Raw genomic sequence first — 24,699 nt, forward strand, 5'->3', positions numbered from 1 at the left:
AGGCTTGCGGGCGGCAGCCTGCAGCGCGGAGCACGGGGCGCCCTCCGGAGGACGCCCCGTGCTTCGCGCAGGTGTCGGCAAGCCTTGCGCGCCCGGGGGATCTCCCCCGGGAGCGCAAGGCTTGCGGGCGGCAGCCTGCAGCGCGGAGCACGGGGCGCCCTCCGGAGGACGCCCCGTGCTTCGCGCAGGTGTCTGCAGCCTGCCGCCCGGCGCGTGGGGCGCCCTGAAGCAGAGCGCCCCTCACGCCGGGCAGACATCGGCCAGCCCCACAAGCTCGGGGGACAACGGGGAGGCGCAGCGTCGCCATCCCACTGTTCCCCGACCTGGTTTTGGGGGGGGAAATAAAGGGAAAAAAATTTTCCTTTATTTCCCCCCCAAAAAAGTAGGTGCGTCCTATGGGACGGAGCGTCCTATGGAACGAAAAATACGGTATATGAAAATATTATACAGCCGGTACTTGACACCTAGTAGATTGACAAAAATGTATAATTCAAAATTGAAGAAGTGTTGGAAATGTAAGGAGAAAGAAGGTACCTTTTCCCATATGTGGTAGTCATGCAATAACGTTAAAGCTTACTGGGAAATGATATATAATGAATCGAAAAATATGTTTAAGATAACATTTGTAAAAAAAATGCAGAAGCTTTCCTTTCAGGGATTATGGGATCAGAGTTACCTAAACAATATAGAAATTTATTTATGTATGCAACAACAGCTGCAAGAACAACATTTGCCCCAAAATGGAAAGAAGAAGTAGTCCTGACGAGAGAGAAATGGCTACAGAAAGTAATGGACTATGTAGAAATGGTGAAACTTACTGGAAGAATAAGAAATGAAGACAACAAACTTTTTACTAAGGAATGGAAATGGTTTATTGAATTTTACAAACAAATTGTAAACATATTAAGACATTAGCAGGATTACTGTAAAAACTCTCTGTTTCTAAAACATATATGAAAATAGATGAAGAAAACAATAACTAGAGATAATTGGGGTTTACAGGTAAAGATGAAAATAAATTTTTGGAACTGCAGGAAGAGGGGGAGGGAAGTCGAGGTTTGAAATGTTAAATTATTGTTGAAATGTTTATTTGTTATAAAACAACAACAACAACAACAACAGGCAGGTGGGATGCTGAAAACTTTTTCACATACTCACTGTGATATTCCAGAAGGGTAGCAGAGTTGGACTGATGCAGCAAATGCAACACAGAATTTCGTGGCACATTAACAACTGACTGTACCTTGAACTTTTGTGGATTAGATGCATAAAGCACAATCCATAAAGCACAATCCATAGTTGGCATAGGAAGAAGCAAAGATCAATCATTGTTGAAGCAATGATTCTTCAACATCAACTTAGTTGGACTGGTCATGTTGTTTGGATGCCTAATTATGATCTTCCAAAGCAACTACTTTATTCTGAACTTTAGGTGGTCAACAAAAGAGGTTTAAAGACTCACTCAAGGCAAATCTTTAAAAATGTAGGATAAACACCAACAATCAGGAAACACTGGCCTATGAGTGCTCCAATTGGAGAACAGCCTTTACCAAAGGTGTCATGGACTTTGGATGAAAGGGAGAAACGTGCTAAGAGGAAGGCACATTTGGCAAACCCTCACCATGATCAACTCTCACCTGTAAACCTATGTCCCCACTGTGGAAGGACATGTGGATCTAGAATTGGCCCTCACAGTCACTTACAGACTCACTGTTAAGACCGTGTTCATGGAAGACAATCTTACTCGGCTACAGGTGATTGCCAAAGATGAAGGATATGCAAAAAGCAGCAGAAATGTAAACAGGGAGACTAAAAGGCTATGAAATGCAAAAGGGCCAGAAGGCCTATGACATTTATGTGCAAAGCACAAATGCAGTGCTATAGTGGGCAAGAAATCCATGGTTCCTCTTAAGATCTAAAAATATCAGATTTGATGACAAATTCGAATCTACCAATCCACAGGGGAGCCTTTGATTTGATTTGATTTTTTATGGAATGACTTTTTAGGAAAGTAGAAGAATATTCTCCAGGTGGTTTCTGAATGTTGCCAATTTTGATATCAGATTTGTGTCTTTCTATTCTTTAGAGCAGGGACTGAGTTGTCTGCCCTATGCAGACAATAAAAAAAAGGTAGGATAGGCAATTAGAGGATGAGCAAGTGAAGCAAGCCTGAAATTATGTAGTCAATATTATTAGCATTGCTTTCTTTCAGGGAGTACTCAAGGGTAAATAGTACTGGCACCTCTTTTTTGTTGTTAAAAAGTGTGGCACTTACTCTAACAACTTCATGGTGAGTACCGGCACCTATTTTTCTAGAAAAAAAGCAATGACAACCTGAAATTGTACTGCCTGGGTAGATACAGTGACAAACATAACATATAGCAGACTTTTTGGGGGTAGAAATTTGTAGATCAGACAGACCAGTCTCTATACCAGGGGTCAGCAAACTTTTTCAGCAGGGGGCCAGTCCACTGTCCCTCAGACCTTGTGGAGGGCCAGACTATATTTTGAAAAAATATATATGAACAAATTTCTATGCCTGACAAATAACCCAGAGATGCATTTTAAATAAAAGGACACATTCTACTCATGTAAAAATACGCTGATTCCCGGACCGTCCATGGGCCGGATTTAGAAGGCGATTGGGCCGGATCTAGCCCCCGAGCCTTAGTTTGCCTACCCATGCTCTATACCACGGGAGAATCTTTTCCAGGTTGAGAGTCACATTCCGTCATGGACAATCTTCTGGGGGCCACATGCCAGTGGTGGATAGGGCCAGAGGCAAAGTGGGAGAAGAAATGGGTGTCCCTTTTACCTATGTACAGAAGGCCACATTCCAGTCATGCAAAAGTCAGTGCTTTTGATCCCCCTGCTCCAATCCCTCCATTCTCCAGGCAAGCAAGAGGCATTATCACAGTTGAAGGACATATTTCAGCCAAACAAAAGTATTTGATGGGGGCAGGATCAGTGAAGAGGGCAAGGTCTGGGCAGAGGCAGATCTAGGGGAGCATGACTGGTTCGGTCACACTGGGTGTGAGACCTCAGGGGCCCCATAGGGGACACCGTAACTATGATGTAGAATAGAAGGTGAGAAGGAGGAAGTGACGGATTTTGGCATCGCACAGCGCACCACTGAAATTTGAGGTCCCTAGGTTCACCCCTGGTCTAGGAGGCCACATATGTTCCCTGGACACAAGGTTCCCTGCCTCTAGTCTACACAAAAGAATAAATGGACAAAATCTGATATCAGAAAGGCAACAGTCTTCAGCAACAACAAAACTCATTTAAAAGAAGGCACCTTTTGCTGAACTACAATTCATTAACAAACCTGTCCCTGTTCATTTACTGCTGCTGTAAATGGTCACTGTCCTTATCTTTTATGTATCTGTGCTTTGCACAGAAGTGTCGCAGATCTGCATTTCCCAACTTCTTCGCTCTGCTGTTTACAGCTGTTGTTTTCTCTGTAGCCATGCATCCATGCCAGCGAAGGAGAACAATTTATGCTTCTCCATGTTCCTAATGAAGTGGGCTCTAGTTCAAAAGCGCTTCTGCTGCATTAACTCTGATAGTTTTTAAGGTGCCACAAGACACTTTGTTGTTTTTCCCTGTTGTATGCGGGTATGACAGTGGCTTCTGCTGCTCAACTGGTTGCCAAGACCAACCTTCAAGCCAATACCCTGCAATTCCACCCTATATAGATGGTGAATGATGGCAGGGCAACACTGGAAATAGCAAGAAGAACAATCCCCAAGCAGAACCTTCTTCATTGCCCCAACCATTTTCTCCCCAACCTGCTATGAAGGGTTTGGTGTGGAGAGTGAGAACGGAGCCTTCAACCTCACAGAAACTCCTCACAAAATAACTTTTACAATATGGACATGGGACAGCAGAGAAAAGACTTTCCTCCTCTTCCATTAGAGCTTATCGTTCATCTGCTAGCTAGAAAGCCGAAGCAACAAAAGCAATAAGTAACTAAGTGGGACAATTTCCTCCCCCAAATGGATCTCACAGTATATGTCACTGGTGCATGGTGCCGAGTCTTGTATGGATATGGAGACTGAAGTGGGAAGGGTTTGCTCCATATGGTGTGTGCAGCATGTCACAGCTAAAATGGCCGCTGTTTCTTTAATGTGAATAAAGCTGGGTCAGCATGACTCAGCGGCTTGCAGCAAGTTGTATATATAAGTGAGAAATGTTAGTTTGTTGCTGAGGCTGAGGCTGGTGTTTGGGTTGGTTGGTTGGTTGGTGGGTGGGTGGGTGGGTGGGTGCTGGTGTGTATAGTTATTCAGTTGTGTTTTGCACAAAGACTTTTAAGAATAAAACTCTGCAAAGATATTCTTGTGGACTCTTTTTGTGCCGACAAGGAGACTGAGGAGACAAAGGGAGGTCAGAACCCTTTCCTTCTTTTTTGCTTTTTACAAACACTGACAGGTTATGGGCCCAGTGTTTCTGAGCATGTGCAGAGTGCAAAACGACTGACAGCATCTCAGCAGGGAGCTGGTGAGTCCTGGTGGTGTACAGAGACAGTGGCTGTGCGTTGGAGCAGTTGGTGGCAAGCTGTAACTGTCTGCAGTGACGCTGGAGTGGCTAGGATCTGAGGATCAGGAAAACTCTCAGCGTCAGCTACTGGAACAGTTTGAACTGCTAGAGGACCACAGTAGGCGACTCACAGAGCGGCTACACCAGTTGCAGGGCCAGGCGGGACCTGAGGGTCAATAGAGGCAGCTGCTAGAAGCCGGTGAGTGCCAGCCAAGACCATCCAGTGGGACTCTAAAGAGAGAGTCCGGAGAGATTGCTGGAGGCCCCATAGAAGGGGCTCGGCAAGCACCAGCAGAGATGGCAGATTTCCAGTCTTCCCAAGTTGTAAATATTGAGGGAGGCATCCCTTTTGAACTTCTCTCAGAAAGCAACTGGCTGAGTTGGTCAATTAAAATGCAGCAGTTGTTAAGGAGAGATGGACTATGGGACTGTGTTGAAACTGAGGTTTTGAGACAGGACTCTGCTGAGAAAAAACAGCTGGATGAAAGGGCCCGTGCCCAAATTATGATGTGTTTGAGCAACTCTCAGTTATTGCATGTAGCAAATGCCAGCACAGCGTTTGAGTGCTGGAATTTATTAAGGGCAATGCATGTCAGAGAAACTGCTGGAACTATCATTTCTCTGACCAGAAGGCTGTTCAGGACTGTTATGAAAGAAGGTGAGAGTTTGGCAACTCATCTTCAAACGCTGAAATCTCTGTTTCTTCAACTACAGCAGAGAGGTAAGCGTTATGATGAGACTGACCAAACATACATTATCCTTTCAAGTTTGCCTGAAAGCTGGTTGCCCGTAATTAACAGCATGGAGAGTATGCGTCCCCGAGATCTGACCCTTGAGTATGTGGTTGGCAGATTGACTGAAGAAGCAGAAAGAAGGTCAGATAAACAGGCTGAACTCCAAGAGCGGAGGAGTTACAGTCGAGGGGGCCAGCAGCAGAATCTGCCAATGGAGCAACGCCAAGGTTTGGACTTGGTCCTGACGGTGAGGAGGTGCTATAGATGCAACCAACCCGGGAATCTCCAACGTCAATGCAGGGCAAAACTTCCAGGAGACGACGTGGAGCAGAGACAGCAATCGACGCAGAAACATAAGCAGAAGGGGTTCTCTTCAGGGAAGAAGAACACGCATTCTGCTCAGTTTGTGTCTGCATTTTCTCGGGAGGAGAGGAAGATACCTCGAGGAACATGGTTGCTGGACTCTGGCAGCAGCAGGATTATCTGCAATAGTCGGGAGGACTTTAAGACCCTGGAGAAGCCAGCTGATGGAGAAGACTCAATCTATCTTGCTGATGGTCGTAGAAGCAAGATTGGTGGCCAGGGAACATGTTTCCTGCAGTGCTTGAACACTACTCTACCAGAGACTCTGTTTGTCAGCAGTTTGGACTATTGTTTGCTGTCTGTAAGCTGTTTGATTAATGCAGGGTATAGTGTTGACTTCACACGGGATGGCTGTCTGATAAAGAATGGAACTCAGGTATGTGGCCATGCAAAGTTGGAAAATGGGTTATATGTAATGCAGGACAAGCCTGTTAAAGCAGCCCAGGTGGTTCAGGATAATTTGCCAGTTCATAAGGGGTGTGTACATGACCTGCACAGAAAACTGGGTCACGCCAATTTCTGTGTGCTTTCAGAGATGCAAAAGGTGTGCAAGAACCTAAAAGTAAATAGCTGTAACTGTTTCCTAGATTGCAATGTATGTAAAATGGCCAAATCTAAGAGGAAGCCTGTGGCTTCTAAAAGTGACAGAGTATCTAAAGAGGTTTTAGAACTTGTCCATTGTGACGTGATAGGCCCTTTTCCACAGAAGACTGAAGGGGGCGCCAGATATGCTTTTCTGGTAATAGATGATAAATCACGTTTTAGTTGGTTGTTTTTGTTAAAGCAGAAATCTGAGTGTTTCCCCACATTCAGAGAATGGGTTGCCCAAACTGAAAAGCTCTTCGCTCGGCCTGTTGTGCAGCTGCAAACAGATAGGGGCGGAGAATTTCTGAACAAACAATTTGGGGCATGGTTGCAACGTAAGGGGATCACTCATCGCTTGACTAACCCTTATAGCTCTGCTGAAAATGGTCTGTGTGAAAGACGTGGGGCTGTAATACAGTCAGTAAAGGACTGCCTGCTAGTGGATGCAGGATTGGGCCACAACCATAGGCTGTGGGGCGAGGCTTTTCTGACAGCAAACTTTTTGATTAACAGAACCTGGTCTAGCTCTATAAAAGATATTACTTATTGTGTATTGTTTGGGAAAGAACCAGAGTGGAAAATGCTCCATAACTGGGGTTCTTGGGCACATGTAAATATCCCCAAAGCTCAGCGCCAGAAAGGGGGCGCTAGAGCGCAGAAACTGCGGTTTGTGGGATATCAGTCCTATGGCAAAGGGTGGCGTTTCAATTTATGCCCAGGACGCGTGGTTCTGTCACGAAGCGCAGACTTTGCTGACCAGGACAGATGGACTGCGATCCATGCCAACCCAGATTGCCTACTGCCCCTGCAAGTAAGAGAAAAGGCTTCTTCTCAGCCATCGGCAACCCAGGAGCAGGATGAGGAGGAGGCACAGATTTCCCCAAAAGATGTGGCAATAGATAATACTTCTTCTCTAGAGGAAGAGGAAGAAGAGCCAGAGATAAGGGGGGGAGAAGAAGTAGTTGTGCCTAGGCGCTCCCAGCGTTCAAACAAGGGTGTACCTCCTCAGCGTTTGACCCTAGGCGGAGTGAGAGTATGCAATGTGAGTTGTGTGGAACCACAAAGTTATAATGAAGTCTTAGACTTACCCCCTGGAGAACGTGCTTTGTGGGAACAAGCTATGAAAGAAGAAATGGACTCTTTTAAACGTAACAAAGTGTTTGAGGTTATAATGCCACCACCTGGTGGCAGAGTGGTGTCATGCAAGTGGGTTTACAAAAGGAAAACCCTTGCATCTGGGGAACCACGTTTTCGAGCCAGATTAGTAGCCAGAGGGTTCACTCAGATTAAAGGGGAGAGTTATGATGAAGTGTTTTCTCCCACTGTAAAGAGTGAAACTTTTCGTTTAATGCTTTCCATTGCTGCTGTAAGACAACTAGCAGTGCACCATTTTGATGTTGATGCTGCATATCTGCATGCAAATTTAGACCATGAAGTGTTAATGAGACAACCCCCTGGGTTTGAAGAGGAGAATGGTGCAGTCTGGCGTTTGGAAAAGGCTGTTTACGGTCTCAAACAAAGTGGAAGGTGTTGGAACCAGTGTTTAAATGAAGCCCATGTAAAACTTGGTTTTAAAAGGAGTGTGGCTGATCCATGCCTGTACACCAAGGGGACAGGCAACAAATATCTAATGCTCTTAGTCTTTGTTGATGATTTGCTTGTGGCAGGGAGTTCCACAGATGAGATCCAGAAGCTCACAAGTCAACTGGAAAAGAGGTTTAAGCTTAAAGCCTTAGGGCCTGTAAGCAATTACTTGGGAGTAGAAGTAAGGCAGGAAGCAGATGGAAGCTTCCTATTGAGCCAGAAAGAGAAAATTCTTCATTTGATAGAGCAGTTTGGCATGCAAGCCAGTTCAGACTCCCATGACACCAGATTTCCCAAAGACAGTGTGTGATGATGAATTTGATCAGCCTGAGTTGTATCACTCAAAAATAGGATCACTGTTGTATTTAAGCCAGTGGTCAAGGCCAGACATTGCATGTGCTACAAATGTTCTGAGTCAACGTGTATCTAAACCCAGTACTGCCGATTGGTGTGCTTTGAAAAGGCTTATCAGATATCTAAAGGGGACATTAAATGTATGTTTGAAGATATCTAGTACACAAGATGAAAAACTAGAAGTGTTTGTTGATGCGGACTGGGGAAGCTGTGTAGCTACCAGAAAATCTACAAGTGGAATGGTTATGATGTTTGCCAATTCCATAATTGGATGGAGGTCAAAGAAACAAGGATTTGTTGCGACCTCATCCTGTGAGGCAGAATATGGGAGCCTGTCGCTAGCATGCAATGAAATCATGTGGTTTATACAGATACTAAAAGATCTAGATTGTAAAGTAGATTTGCCTATCCAAGTGTATGAAGATAGCCAATCGTGCATTGCATTAGCGGGCTCGGAAATAATGAAATCCGCATCAAAACATATTGCTATCCGTCATGCGAATGTTAGAGATTGTGTACAGAATGGGGTAATCAAACTGGAGTATTGTCAGTCACAAGATAATATTGCTGATTTGTTTACCAAGCCTTTGCCAGCAACATGTCATAATGAATTGATGACAAAACTGGGTTTATGTATATAATATATGTATGTATTGTTTCTGTTGGGGTTTTTCGCATTTAAGAAACAGAAGGGGTGTCACGGCTAAAATGGCCGCTGTTTCTTTAATGTGAATAAAGCTGGGTCAGCATGACTCAGCGGCTTGCAGCAAGTTGTATATATAAGTGAGAAATGTTAGTTTGTTGCTGAGGCTGAGGCTGGTGTTTGGGTTGGTTGGTGCTGGTGTGTATAGTTATTCAGTCGTGTTTTGCACAAATACTTTTAAGAATAAAACTCTGCAAGGATATTCTCGTGGACTCTTTTTGTGCCGACAAGGAGACTGAGGAGACAAAGGGAGGTCAGAACCCTTTCCTTCTTTTTTGCTTTTTACAAACACTGACACAGCATGGCGTCAGGCAATAAATACTACCTGCAAAATTTCACTACAATACTGTACATACTTTCAGTGAATTTGCTCCCTGATGCACAAGACAAGTAATTCAGAGCCTGTGTTAACAAAGGCCACTAACCTCCTAACAAAAACAAACAAATGAAAACAATCCCATCCTACAACTTACTAGTATTTCTACATCACATCTAGCTTCTGCATCAAAATTAACATGCTCAGCTTTGTTGCAAGCAAAATATTGTTACGGGCCACCTGAATCTCTGCTGAGCAGTGTGCAAGATTCCAGGGGTCTTGGCACTTAACAAGAGTTTGTCTTTCTTTCAGAAAATTAGGCACAATGGAGGCTACAGTATCTTTATGATATATGGTTTATTTATACATATATACAACCTGAAGCTTTCAATGGAGGAGCTCACAGCAGAAGCACCCCAAAACATGCCAGCTTATTCCATAGTAGCAGCACCAGCATCCTCTACCTTGCAGGGCACATCCCAGCTCAACTGTTCCTCTTTGCTTCCTGGTTACATCACTTCCAACCCCCCTTCCCTAAACTAAGCCCCATTATCTACAGAGGGAGGGAGGACTTCATTCATTTGCATTCTAACACCTTTTCCCTTTGATCCTCACAGGCTGTCATCTCACAAAGAAGTGTGCCTGACTTCGTAAGCACTTGTGGATTTGGCAGGATTACAATGACCAATACACAACCCAGGAAGTGTGCCTTCTTAACTAGCTTTTACATGCACTAATAACAGAGGCTTATCAGTGGGTCTACCACCTCTTAGTAAGGTACTGTCTCTTAGTACCTCTAATATACACTTGGGTCTGGCTATTTCTTGGTTCTAACATGCCAGTTCTAATTAAATTCCAACATTTATTAAACCCAAGCATTTAGCACCCACAGATCTATAACAAGATTTTAACACTAGGGAGTAAGCATTACATCACAGACTGCCAAAAATGACTGTCAAATAAGGAAGACCACTACATAAGGCAATCTTCATGAGAAAAGGGGGCTTTCTTCAGTTTCTGCACTTTCCCCAAAAGCGCATTTACTTATAAGCAAGCATCCCAAATTGGTGACTAAGGCAGATTAGACAGTTTCCCTAAGAAACTACCGTATTTTTCGCCCTATAGGACACACTTTTCCCCCTCCAAAAATGAAGGGGAAATGTGTGTGCGTCCTATGGGGCGAATGCAGGTTTTCGCTGAAGCCTGGAGAGCGAGGGGGGTCGGTGCACACCGAACCCTCTCGCTCTCCAGGCTTCAGGAAGCTATCCGCTAGCCGTGGGAGACGCAGCTCTCCCACGGCTAGCGGAGAGCTTGCCTGCACCCAGAAGCTTGGGGCGCGCTGAGCTCAGCACGCCCCAAGTTTCGCGCAGCCCTCTGCTAGCCGTGGGAGAGCCGCGCGAAGTTGCGTGGCTCTCCCACGGCTAGCGGAGAGCTTGCTGGCACCCAGAAGCTTGGGGCGCGCTGAGTTCAGCACGCCCCAAGCTTCGGGTTCCGCGCAGTCTTCCGCTAGCCGTGGGAGAGCTGCGCGACTTCGCGCAGCTCTCCCACGGCTTGCGGATAGCAGCCTGTTCTGGGGGCTGGGGTCGGGGGAAACTTGGGCTTCCCCCGCCCCAGCCCCGCACCTGGGGGGGAAATAATTGTTTTTCTTTATTTCCCCCCCAAAAAACTAGGTGCGTCCTATGGGCCGGTGCATCCTATGGGGCGAAAAATACGGTATTTGAAAGAATGTCACTGCAATGCAATGCAATGCAAGCACAGTAAATGTACTTGGGGGGGGGGGGTTGGATGCCCGTGCACCTTCCTAGCCATTGGTTGAGCTCCTGTGGTATTACAGAATATTCAGCAACATTCCAAGTGCTAAGGCAGAGCTTTCCAAACTTTTCATGTTGGTGACACACTTTTTAGACATGCATCATTTCATGACACAGTAATTCAGTTTTACATCTTTTAGAGACACAGTAATTCAGTTTTACTAGCAAACCAGGGATTAAACTAACCGCTTTCCAGTCCTGGATGGAGCGGGGGGAGTGTTTGTGCAACACACCTACACACTGCATGTGTGTCACGACACATAGTCTGGAAAGCTCTGTGCTAAGGGGTAAACATATCAGCACAAAGGGCTAGAGAACAAAAGTAGTAGTGTGTTGGTGGGAAGAGGTGAAGAAAGCAAGGGAGCAGCACTTTCTCAGTAGTGATCAACTGTTAAGCTGAATGTGTCAATGAATAGTAAGTGGTCTCTGTGTAAATGGGGAAGATGCATTTTATTGATTTTCACTTTATTACTTTCTATGCCACTTTTCATTATGAATACTTCCAGGGTTTACAATAATTGTTAATTGGCAATGGACAAGTAAAACACATGCCTGCAAATGTTCACTTTTTGAAGTACTTTATTGAATTAATAGTATAACATTAAAACAAAATGCATCACACTTGACCCCATGGTGCACCTATGCTCACACCATTAAGAGTCTGCATCAAAAACTTTGGGCACACACTGGAGTGTGTAAGAAACTAAAACAAGAAAGCAGCTCAGCAGCAAACAGCTGCTTGTTAAGTTAAAATTAAACTCTGCACAAATATTGACCTTTGGAGGGGAAACAAACTGGTTGCAATATATTTACTAGCTTTATAAATGGGGATGACCATATCTGCCTTATGTGCCTCGTCAGTTGGTTGGGCAAAGGCTGAAGTGCCACCAGCACATGGTGAGGGACTGTGAGGTGCAGGAGGACAGCAGCAGCCTACTCAGTTGCAGGTCAGTGTATCCTTCCTTTGGGCAATGAGAAGGTGCAGAACCTCCAACTTTTGTTACATGCTGCAGAAGAGCTGAGCCAGCAAGAAAAATTACTCTGTGTTCTGTGGAAGACTCAGTGACATCACAGCCCTAGGGTTGTTTCATCATATTCCTCACCCCACACGTCAGATGTGGGGAACCTTTTTTAAACTCAAGGGCCACATGGGGACTGCATACCAGAAGTGGGAGTGGCAAAAGTGTGTGTGGCCACACACACCACTCTTCATCCTCCATGCAGGCAAGAGGAGTGCATAGGTGTGGACAGAGAGGCCAGGGAGGGGGTACATTTGGCTCCTGGGCAGAAGGTTCACCACCCCTGCCACACCTGAAGCAGATCAGGAAAAGATTTTCCTATAGATCAGTGGTTCCCAGAATGCACCCAAGGGGTCTGTGACACCATTCCTTTCCTCCCCCCAACCAATCAGAAGTCGCGCCTTGGTTGTCAAACATTTCAGAAGCCGAATGGTCTTCCGGAATGGATTACAGTACATTTGACAACCGAGGTTTGACTGTATTGGCCAAAACCGGTTTTGAATTCACAGCGTGATGACAATTTTGACCCAGCAATACACAGCACTATATTGCTCCTCACGCAAGGGAAAGCAGGGCAGCTGATTTCAAGGCACCACTGATATCGCATGATGATCTCAGCCAATAATGCTGTTGATCTGAGCTGTCTACCCTTACGCTGAGGGAGACCAGGGCAGCCAATAACACTGCAGCCTCCCCTCAGGCTGAGGGAAAACAGGGCAGCCAATTGCAAGGTGCTGCCTTTCCCTCACACTGACAGAGAACAGGGCAGCTGACTGCCCTCACTTCAAGGTACCGTGGCACTACCTTCCGCTGGCACTGAGGCAGACCACCTTTTCTTAGGTAGCAGGAAAGCAGCCTCCGCCACAGTGGATGTGCATCTTCGATGGTGTGCCACTGCGGGCTGCCCCGCTGATGGTGGCTTGATGCACCCCCCACCCCCATCCCCACCCACTCAAACCATGCGGTGGAGGTTACTCTACTCTGCTTCCTCTCCTCCCCCCACCCATCCAATCTCCGTGGCTGCTCCTTCCCTCCTCCCCATGCCTGATCTTCAATTTCAGACATCATGATATATCTGAATATCACCACGTTTAGCTGCCGATATATCACGATGTTGAAAACCAGATATCGTTCAGCCCTCATCTGTTTTTTAGTATACGTAAAATCCTTTGCTTTTTAGGGGCTACCCCACATTTTGTTCCAAAAAATGCATTGCAGAGGTAATCACCATAGAGTTATTAAAATTTTCAAAAGCAGGGGGTACGTGGTTTGGCTTTGGAAAATAGGGGGTCCTAATTGGGAACCACTGCCACAGATGACAAAATTATCTCAAAACCTTATGAGTAGCTCTCGGCAAATGTAGCATTTTGCCCGACGTGGTTCTAGCCTGATCACAGAGCTCTATTGTAGTTTATCAATATATCATAACTGCATACTGAACAAATGAGCCTCGTTTTGTAAGTTGCTGTGGAGAAAAAGCTTTTGAGCTAAGTATGACAGGATATATAAAAATGCATTTTTAAAAAATGTAAATTGCCTTCCGCATATCTGCCCAGTCACAGCAGAACTTCAGAAACAAAGGACGCTCTGGGTTGAATAAAGTTTAATAAGCAAACCACGCTCAGCTTTTGAATAACATTGAACATGTACGAAAATCACTACCACCCGTTTTTATATTGCATCCTTCCAGCTCTAATTTGAACTTTAGACACTGACAGAGAGAGACAGTTCTAGGGTTACTGGCCCCCTAACTGACTGAAGAAAGTGAGGCTTTCACAGTTTCTTCTTCTGATTCCTGCCCCCTAGTGCAGAGGCATCTCATGGGCATCAGAATAAGCTGGATCCAACCTCTCCAAAGCACCTGGGGTCTGAGATTTGATTTACACAATCACTTTGGACACATTTTCATTTTGCGCCAATTATCTTGGGGGAGGGAGGGGTCAGGCTATTATTTGTTTATTACATTTATAGGTGTAGTGGTGGTGTTGTGGCTAGAGCCTCAGATTTGAACTGGGGAGACCTGGGTTCAAATTCCTACCCTTCCATGAAGTTCATGAGGTTACCTTGGGCAAATTTCTATCTCAGTTTGATCCACCTCACAGGTTTGTTGCAAGGATAAAGGGGAGGAGGGGAAATAACCACATTTGTTGCCTTACGCTCCTTAGAGGTAAGGCAAGACATAAATTCAGTCTATCAGTCAATCAATAATCCTGCTTTTTCCCAAGGAACCCACAGAGATGTACACAGTTCTCCACCAAGACACATACATTTTATTTTCATAAAGACCCTGTGAAGTAGGTTAGCCTGAGAGAAAGAATATGACTGACCCAAGGTCACCCAGTAAGCTTCATGGCTGAGTGGGGCTTTAAACATGAAACTTCCCAATCATGTGTCCAACTCTTCATGACTCCATGGACCAGAGCATGCCAGGCACTCCTGTCTTCCACTGCCTCCCGTGGTTTGGTCAAACTCATGTTGGTAGCTTTGAGAACACTGTCCAACCATCTCATCCTCTGTTGTCCCCCTTCTGTTGTCCCCTTCTCCTTGTGCCCTCAATCTTTCCCAACATCAGGGTCTTTTCCAGGGAGTCTTCTCTTCTCATGAGGTGACCAAAGTATTGGAGCCTCAGCTTCCAGATCTGTCCTTCCAGTGAGCACTCAGGGTTGATTTCCTTAAGAAGGGATAGGCTATGCTAAAAGCACACTAAACGAAGTGCCCATTTTTTAAATTATTATTTTAAAAAGTCATCACAGCTTTCAGAAGAGGCGCCAAACATGTGAGCTGGTCCAAAATTTCATCTTTCTTGGCAGACAACAAGACTGAGTTCTGACAGAAAATGCACATCTCAGAGTGGTATTGGGGGGCTATGGAGGCAGGAGGAGGATGCTGGGGGTGAAAGATTCACAAAGGACAAGCGGGACTGTGTATTGCAGGGGGCTACACAGCCAGGAAGAAGGAGGATAAAAAGCTCACATAGCTTTGGGACAGGAGGGAGTTGTATGCTATTTTCCGGATGAGAAGATTGGAGAAGAGGGCTGCATTTCACATATTGATTCTAAAGACCGAGCCAAAATGTAGGGCTACAGATCTCTAGTTCTACTTAACTCCCTAACTGACAGCTTTCTTCTTTAGGTATTTGCTTTATGCCTGGCTATTTTATTTCTAATTGTAGCTACCCACTTCCCCTCTGAACCAGGATGGGATTTTGACCAAAGCAACCATCTTTTGCAATTGTGGCTTTCTGGTTGTCTAGTAAACCCTCCCAATTATTGTTCACATTTCCCTAGTGAAAATCTGCCTTTCCAGCGCATTTGGCTGGTGATGTTTCCAAACCCATCTCCAGGAAATCTGCCCTTTCAAAGCCCCAAATAGTTGCTAGCTGGCTTGAAACCAGCATCAGGTAATGACTGGAAGTTACATGCTACAACCAAGTCACTGTTACTTGCTAAGACAAGGCAAGAAATGGAGCTAACATAAATGGGTTGTCAGCCTTCATATGTACAGCTTGCTGTTATCCATGTATCAGAGGATGCTTTGCACCACCTATATGTTGATCCCCATGAAAACATAAAATGGATAGGACTTGGCAAGGATATTTCTTGAAAAAGAAATGTGAAGAATTCCATAGATTAGACCAGTTAGAACTGGACTACAGAACATCTCAATTAAATTGCTGCCTCCAAGAAGCAGAGACCTGAAATGTGAGTAGGTAGCAATCTGTTCTTTACTCTTTCAAAACATTTAACTCTGTTTTGGATTTTTAAGATGGGGCAATTTGGAGAGACTTAATCTTTTTCCAGTGTTTCTTTGGGTTTCTCCATGTGCTCTCCCAACTCGTAAAAAAGCAAACCCCAAAACCTCAGTTCCTGATTCCATAAAATACAATAAATAGGCATACAATATATTTTGGCCGATGTAAAACTTATGGAGAAAGACCGGAGAGGCAAAATGGAAGGCTCCAATCCAACTAGCACTAGTCATGATTAAGGCCCAGTGAAAGCAATGCAACTCAACTGGGAGAAACTCAATATGGTAACAGACAGAGTATTGGACTAGGAGTGTGGAGATCTAGGTTTATATCCCCACTTGGCCATGAAACATACTGAGTAACTTTGGGCTAGTCATATATTCTCCTCTATGACCTGCCTTACAAGGTTGTTATAGGGACTGAAGAGATCAGAGGAAAGAACCTTGCAAACAATCCTAAGATCCTTGAAGGAAGAGAGAGATAAAAATGCGATAAATGAGTAACATAAAATGAGTCACAATTTGTTCCATTGCTTTCAATGGAATTTCACTGAAGTTCAATTCAACTCATATCCCTAAGTTATGCTAGTGAAGTTATAGAAATTTTAAATGGTGTACGTGCTAATGAAAGTCCCCAATCCAGTTAATGTTTGTCACAACAAAGATCCATTGATAATGGACAGTTTATTTAGCCTAGAAAGAAAGATATCGAGATTAATCCAGTTTCTAGGTTCTCTTACGGTTTCTCTCATCAGCACAAAGTTAAACTAACAAAAGCAAAATTACAAGCAAAAACAATTCTATTGGAGATAATGGAAAGCTCCAGATACTACCCTCCCCAGCTCCATTTCCACCCTAGCCACACTGGGAAACAGGATTCAACTAACTCAGTAGCCAATCATGGTGCAGGACCCAGAGTATATAGTTTATCAGATTCTTCACAGATATATTCTGCCTACTCATGACATAAACATACCGTACCAAGAACCACAACTCTACTGGCACCCCTACACAAGAAAGCAAAGGGACACAGGTAGCTTATCTGAAACTGATACAGTATTCTTTTAGTGGTCATCTCTGCAGTGTCACATGTGGATTCTGCACCTGCAGAGAGCTCACCCTAGGAACATTTTTATGGAACATATTTATGGTCCCTGCGTAGTTCCACATAAGGCTGACTGTTCAGCAATGCAGGGCCAGCTCAAGACATTTTGGCACGCAAGGTGAACCACAAAATGCCGCTCCCCTCTTCACTAGGGAAGAAGGGGTGAATGATCTACAACAAGAACAAGGGAGGAATAAAGATCTACATCAGGATCTGCTGCCCCTGTGGATCCTGCCGCCTGAGGCAGACGCTTAATCTTGCCTCATGGGTGGGCCAGCCTTGCAGCTCTGTACCCAGTGGAGGGTGCAGGGAAACTCAGGAAAGTAGTTTATGAAAAGCATCTCTACTAAACATTGCATCTGCTCTGGCATGTACATGCTTAGTGAGCATAGTGCTTCACAGAGGTGAAGTGCTTCACAAAAGTGGAAGGTGTGAACCATATAGCAGCTTTACCCAAGTCAGTTATGAAAATACCCCAGCAACTTAATTTATTCCCAATGCACTCCATTACTATTAATCCTGGTGAGATATACCATGCTACTGCCTGAGATAGGGTGGAAAACAATAACAAGACCTGCAGACAAAACATTAACCAGGGGGAAGAGAACCTGGAGGGGGCTAGGTCAGGGGCCAGCAAACTTTTTCAGCAGGGGGGCGGTCCCTCAGACCTTGTGCGGGGCTGAACTAGATTGTAAAATAAAAATAAAAATGAACGAATTCCTATGCCCTACAAATAACCCAGAGATGCATTTTAAATAAAAGGACACATTCTACTCATGTAAAAACATGCTGATTCCCAGACTGTCCACGGGCCGGATTTAGAAGGCGATTGGGCTGGATCCGGCCCCCAGGCCTTAGTTTGCCTACCCATGGACTAGGTAAACTGAAAGGTCCTTGGGGCCTGACAAAGGCAGACTGTTGTCAATGTGAGACCAAGGAGCATTGCTTGGTACTTAAAAAATTTGTGGCAAGGGCGCATAAGCACAATTTTGTGTATGTCAGTTTCCATGTATAGGTGAAAATCTAGACTTTATATGTCACAGAAGGCATGCCAACTAATTTTCCATCCAAATCACCCCAGATAAGTTATTCTACTAATTTGCACCCCACCACATATCATCCCAAGTCAGTTCTTCTTCCCCAGTTTCCCAACAGATCTGATGCTAAATCAATTCAGTTCCCTCTATTCACTATCCTCCACAGCATCTCTAGATAAATAATCTCAAATTCATTTATTTCCCAAAATTCATTACCTAGACAGAAATACCCAGGCACTAATAAGGAAAATATTCAGTCCCACCCCTGGCAATGCCAGTGGTAAAGTCACCAGTCCATATGCTAATCAATCTTATTAGCTATAGCCAATAAACTATAGCACTGGCGGATAAGGGATTTGCCAGCTCTTTTTTCTTGTTAGTCTATAGCGTCCTCAACCCTGAAGAATTTACAATTGAGGTGGGCCAAGAGGTTAGAAGTTAGAAGAGAAAGCAGAAGGGGAGAAGAAATCAAAGGAAATCTGAAGGAGCGTCTCCACCCCCATCGTTCTACCCGGACACTGAGGTCCAGCACTGAGGGCCTTCTGGCGGTTCCCTCACTGCGAGAAGCCAAGTTACAGGGAACCAGGCAGAGGGCCTTCTCGGTAGTGGCGCCTTCCCTGTGGAACACCCTCCCACCAGATGTCAAAGAGAACAACAACTACCAGGCTTTTAGAAGACATCTGAAGGCAGCCCTGTTTCGGGAAGCTTTTAATGTTTGATGTATTATAGTATTTTAATATTCTTTTGGAAGCCGCCCAGAGTGGCCGGGGAAGCCCAGCCAGATGGGCGGGGTATAAATAATATTATTATTATTATTATTATTATTATTATTATTAGTAAAAATAATGGGAGAAATTGCAATATATCTGAGGTGCACCATAGCTGATTTCTAATGGGCAAATGATTGTGTGTGCTTTACCTGCTGGATTTCCTGGTTTTTCCCCCATTGCAACCTTTAGGCTTGCCAGAGATCTGAAAACCCCCAGCTAGGCATGCTCCTGCACATTTAGCAAACATACAACATAGAAATCAACAGAGGGGATTGTATGGCATGGGGAGTACACTAGATGACCTTCAAGGCCCTTCTAACTTTTATGATTCTATGTGGATGGTACTGGTTGCTTGTTGGAGTCTTGCAATGTAGAACAGTAGATCCAACTGCATGATAGATTCAGTTGCACAGATTTCATGTCTATTCAAGCAAATAGACAAATCTGGGAGCTAGGTCCACTCCTCTCCCACTGACAGCCATCTGGCTTCAAGGTAGTGGTGAAGCTGGAACTACCGTAACCACAGCACAGAACTCCATGCCATATCAATATTGCCTAAATAATGTGTCTGTTGAGGGTGTTGTCCTTAGCAGCTGTAATTTTCTGGCATTTTGGAGCTGAGTGAACCTTAATATAACATATTAAACGGAAAGGATATTTTGTAAATTGGAATTTATTAGTACAAGGAACTCAAGATGGCATAGGTGATTGTCTTCCTCTCCATTTTATTATCATAACAACCCCGTGAGGTAGGTTAGACCAGTGTTTCCCAACTTTTTTCTGGCCATGGCCCCCTTCCAACCTTGTTTCCTTCCTGTGGCCTCCCATGGGCATAGCCAAGGGGGCAGGGGGGAAGCTGCCCCCCTATAAATACAAATCAATACAAATCTGAGGTTCTGCCCCCCCATCCTACCAGTAGAAAGGTAGGTATTTAAATGTTTTGTTTGTAAATATAACATGTTTTATTTATAATTTTTATAATTTATACAAAATACAATTACATAAAATGATAAAAACATAATGAAATATTGTTGAAGCAGAAAAACATAGAATCGTGGAGTTGGAAGGGACCCCCAAGTGCCATCTTTCTAGTGCAACCCCCTGCAATGTAGGGAACTCAGCTAAAGCATCAATGACAGATGGCCATCCAACCTCTGCTTAGAAACCTCCAAGGAAGGAGAGTCCAGAACCTCCCAAGGGAGATCCATCTTCCATGTATTATAAAAAGTAAACAACACTTATTTGACCCCAGTGATTTGACACAGAGGTGGAAACCTACAGACACAGTCCAAAAGGCGCACAGGGAGTTCTGTATATATGGGAGAATTTTAAAAAGCAAGTGGTCTTCACTGACCTGGTGCAAAAAGATCTTGTCATCCAGAGGAGCCCGGGCTGCCTAGATAAAGCACTACAGCCCCCCACACCCTTACCTGGGAGAAAGGCCCACTGAACTCAGTGCAGCTTTCTTCTGAGTAGACACTTAGTTATTTACTAGATGCAAGTCAGCAGCACCAGACAACCCACTCAGCTAGGTGCTAGGGTAGATTTCACCCCATGTCTTGCAGAGCCAGGCTAACACTGCCGACAGGCCCTATGCCCCGTGGCAACATCCGAAGGCCCTGATCCACTAGTCGCTGGGGTGAACTGCACCCTACGCCTTGCAGAGTTAGGCCCACTGGGTCCAGCATTGACAGCAGCAACAAGCAGCTCCTGTTTACCCAGCCCTACCCATTGCCACTCCACCACTTGTACTTACCTGACCTGGTTCCGGATTGCGGGCTCTACTGGTCAAAATGGGAGCCTTAACAATTGCCCTCTCCCGCCAGAAACAAACCAGGACTGCTCCAAGAAAACACATGTGGCAAAAAGGAGCACTAGTCCCTGGTGAGCCACTCCCTTACCCACTTGTGATTAGCCAAGCAGATAGCCAGCCAATCAGCATTTTTAAAGTGTGCGTGTGTCCCCCCCCTTCACTTTTCACTTCCCTCTGTGGCCCCCTAGCCTCGTGCTGTGGCCCCCCATTTATGCATTTTTCACCTATGGCCCCGTTAGAATATTCTGGGGGCCCCAGGGGCCATATGGCCCCTGATTGAGAAACATTGGGTTAGACTAAGAGACATTAAGTGGCCATGTCACCCAGCAAATTTCATGGCCGAATGAGGATTTGAACTGTGATCCTAGTCCAGCACTCTAACCACTACACCACACTGACTCTTTATCAGACACACCCTGCAACAAAGACAATTTCCTCTTTAATATAATTTAGCTGCGTAACTCACACATATATATAAAAAAATTTACTGCCCATTATCTTTCAATGCCTTAACCCAGGGGTAGCCAATGGTGTGCCCTCCAGATGCTGTTGGATTCCAAGTCCTATCAGCCCCAGCCAGCGTGGTCAATAATTAGAGGTTATCACCACTAGCTACCCCTGCCCTAAACATCAACCTATTTACCCAGGAGCAAGCCCTACTGATTTCAATAGAAATAGTTTCCTAATGAGTATATGAATGACAAGCGCATGAATCTCTTTTGCAAACAGAGTGGCCATTAAACCATGACCGAGTAAGACAAAAAAAAGGAGACAGCAGTAGGTGTAAAAGGACAGCAGAAGAAGCCCACCTCTTGTAGTACGCTAGTCTTCCCCAAGACCAAGCTCTGGTTATGCCTCTGGAGAAAGTTTCTATCCATAGGGAGTAAATGTGCTCCCCCACCTCAGCAAAGCTCCTGTACACCACCACTCCTCTAATCCAGCAGGTAGGTCCTGACCTCTATTAGTAATATGGCCTGCAAAAAGGTGTGTACATGTATGTGTGCATACGTAACACATGCACAAAAGGCATGTGCATGTATGTGTAACCAGGAGGAGTTCCTCCCATTAAGCATGCCCCAGGCCTTGTGCCATTCAAGAGCCAGTGGGGGTGGCAGTGCAGGAAGATACAGCCTGCATGAAGCGAGGAGATGCTTTGCTATCCCAGGCCTCGGAAATCCTGAATAGAGTCTTATTCAGGCTGAAGCAAAACTCTGTGAAACACACAAGAATCCTTTGAGTAATGGGCGTGCGGGAAAGAGGCTTCTATAATTACCAGCAACTGTTTGAGACGCATGCTGCCCAGAGACATGTACTGTGCAAAACCACTTGAAAAGGGGCCTCGTAGGAAAGGCAAAGCCTGGGGATTTTTTTTTTTTTCAAGGAGTCCATCATGTAAGGATCCCGGCCGTTCCAAAATAATTCTGCCATATTAAAAAAAACCTCCAAAACCTCAACTTAATCGCTTTGTCCCACTGGGACTGGTGAGCCTTGTGAAGGGGAGAAGGGAAACAAAATCGGCTTCCAATTAGAGACTAATCCCAAAGTAAAGCCCGGGAGCTATTACAGAGCCAAAAGGCAGGCATACAAGCAGCACAGGCAGGGGAAAAGGAAAAGAGAGAGTCAGGTCTATTTGCATTAGGCATAGCCTTAGCCACTCTGCTCATGGGGGTTGAGAACAGGGCCTACTCCAGCTCCCTGCGCCTCTGCCCCCCCAAATTGGACCTGGTACCAAATAGCTGTTTACAGTCAAGGCAGCCAGCAGGTCCAGAGACTCCAGACTAACTCAATGGAGAAACTTCCAGGGATCTCAAATCAAGACTGGAAGTGAGCGAAAGCTTTACAAAAGTAGTACAGTTAGAAGCACAATCTCTGCAGTCCTCAAAATCTGTTTTGTGGACTGCTGTGGGTTCAGAAACTGTTTTGTGTACTGCTGTGGGTTCAGAATGGCAGCATGGGAGACACATGACTGGAGGGTGCAAGAATGATCCCCAAACCACTTTGTGAGAGTGTGCACCGAGAGAGCAGACAATGTTAACTTTGGATGTTGGAGAGAAGCCTGCAACAAGGTACTTATAGCAGCTTAGGATTCCTTGTCACTTTTGGCAACTGAAGAATCCAGTGAAGAATCAATAAAGGAGAAGCTTCCCCCCCCCATCCCCTCTCTGTGTGAAAACCAGAAAATAGAGCAACATCCTTCCACAGTAACACATCAAGCCTGAAGCAATTACCAGCCTGATGTTAGGTTTAGAGGGCAGAAAGGTCACAGCAGATAGAAGAGGGAGAGCACATTCAGATCCCTGTCACCCATGAACCTCACTGAATATTCTTGGCTCCATTATAACAGACCTCACAAGTTTGTTGTGAAAATTGGAGGTAACCATGTACGTACATCACCCTGAACTTCTAGGAGAATGGGCAGGATAAAAATGTAACAATGAGACAACAAAAGGCAATGATCTGAACAGAGGAGCATGTTGTGAAGTGGGTAGGAATCCACCTCTCCAAAGTGACCAAAGGAGTTCCTAAACTGACACAACACAATACAACTACAGCAGTGAAACTAGGTTTTATGAGGAGAAAAGTCCCCAGGCTAATCATCCTTCTGGCTCAGGAGTTTCTGCTTTAGTGTGACAGGCCCAACCACAAACGATCAAGTCACCACACCTTTTAGTCACTCCTGTCTGTGCGGAGCTGTGTTCTAGTATCAAACAGGAAAACACAGCCAGAGCAGTAAAGGAGAAGACAGGGTTAGAGTCAGAGGGGAGTTACCCTTTCTACTGCACAAACCCTATGCTCCTTCTAACGATTTGTGCATTCTTGGTGTGTGTGGCTGCCCTGTCAGCAAAATATCATGGAAGTTTTATGGTACCCCATCCCTGCTCAAATGCATGTCACAGTCCCTTTTTTGAAGTCTTGCCTTTCAAGGATGTGCCTCCAAGTCTACTTGCCAGCAATTCAATCTGTAAATGCTTCCTATCACCAGCAGGAGGCTTCACCTCCCAGGCACAGTAAATGGGAGTTGAAGTTAAACCTGAAAGCAACCGTTTTTGCTGCTCTTGGTTTGCTCTCTCTGCATCAAGGGGCCAGCCCAAAGCCTTAGAATCATGGGGCACAGCCTTGAGGGGCAAGATCAGATTTGGAAGAGAGACAATCAACAAGGCAGGGAGAACGGAAAGTAGGGAGAAAATGCTGTCTGAGGTTGCACAGTCTTTCCGTTCTCTCGCAGCTCATGGTCTGGGGCCCGTCCAATGCAAAGCCAGCATCTCACCGTGGGTAACCACCAATGCCAGCACCCAAATGATTTATCCCCCTCTCTGTCCGGGGGCTGCTTTATGAGCTGTGCAGCCATGCAGTTCTATAAAGGATAGGCTTGTGTTGCTTGGTCTCCTGACCCCCATGTGGCCATACACCTCCCCCTCTTCTCTCACAGCACCCTACGCTATAATGGAAACCCCTTAGCCCACAAAAGAACAGTAAACAGCGCAGGGAATAGCACGTGGTGGGACATGACAGGCTGAGGCACGCTCACCTTGAGAGCCGAAAGGCAAATCCATGCATTGGGGGCTTGACCCAGGTGAATAGCTTAGACGGAGGGTGGGTAGCCATAGAAGAAATGGGTGGTAATTCCTGAGCAAGCAAGGGCCCCAAGCCTGCTAAGAAGAGGAAGCTGAGGTGGTAGTGAGACTGGAAATTGGAGAGGGAGCCATAGTCAGATAAGGTTCACTGAGAGCGATCCAAATACTGAAATTTTGTGGTAAGGCACAGCTGGACTCCTATCTTTCCTCACAACAAAGCAGAGTTTGGGGTTCTGCAAGAGACAATGCTGTGCCTGGTCTGCACTGTGAATTCAAGAAGGCCTTACCTCCCATCCTGACATTCCTCTAGCCAAGAAAGAAAGCCACCCTCACTTTCTCAGTTCTTTGTTCAGGGCCCCTGTGTTTCCCTCCCCAAAGCACATTGCATTCAGAAATGGCTGGTTTTTTCTACACTAAGCAAAATATGTGTCAGTGCAGCCTCCTGCTGGCTGCTCATCACAGGTTGCAGAATTCGACCATCTCTTCTACCATCCATATTCCCTAGACATCTCTTGCTCACACTATCAATATACACCTGGCCTGTTTATAATAAGCTAGAGGGAGGAGGGCATGACAGAAGAAAGCACCTTAAAGATCACATAAGAAGTCAAATTCCGTACCAAGGAAAATCCTTGGAGGGAAAC

General features: G+C 45.3%; 1 protein-coding gene and 1 long non-coding RNA gene across 4 annotated transcripts in view; one reads left to right on the forward strand and one right to left on the reverse strand.

Annotated features, from left to right (window-relative positions):
* LOC308460408 overlaps positions 1-10,798 on the forward strand; it is a 107,867-nt gene extending 97,069 nt beyond the window's left edge. Inside the window, exons 3-5 of the long non-coding RNA XR_013978559.1 lie at positions 9,796-10,367; positions 10,430-10,537; positions 10,700-10,798. This is a non-coding gene — a long non-coding RNA (uncharacterized lncRNA). The remainder of the gene's footprint in view (positions 1-9,795; positions 10,368-10,429; positions 10,538-10,699) is intronic.
* NHEJ1 (non-homologous end joining factor 1) overlaps positions 1-24,699 on the reverse strand; it is a 124,384-nt gene that overhangs the window by 55,596 nt on the left and 44,089 nt on the right. The window lies entirely within an intron of this gene.

The sequence above is a fragment of the Podarcis pityusensis genome, assembly GCF_964106645.2.
Source record: "Podarcis pityusensis genome assembly, chromosome: 1".
In the NCBI taxonomy this organism is placed as follows: domain Eukaryota; kingdom Metazoa; phylum Chordata; class Lepidosauria; order Squamata; family Lacertidae; genus Podarcis; species Podarcis pityusensis.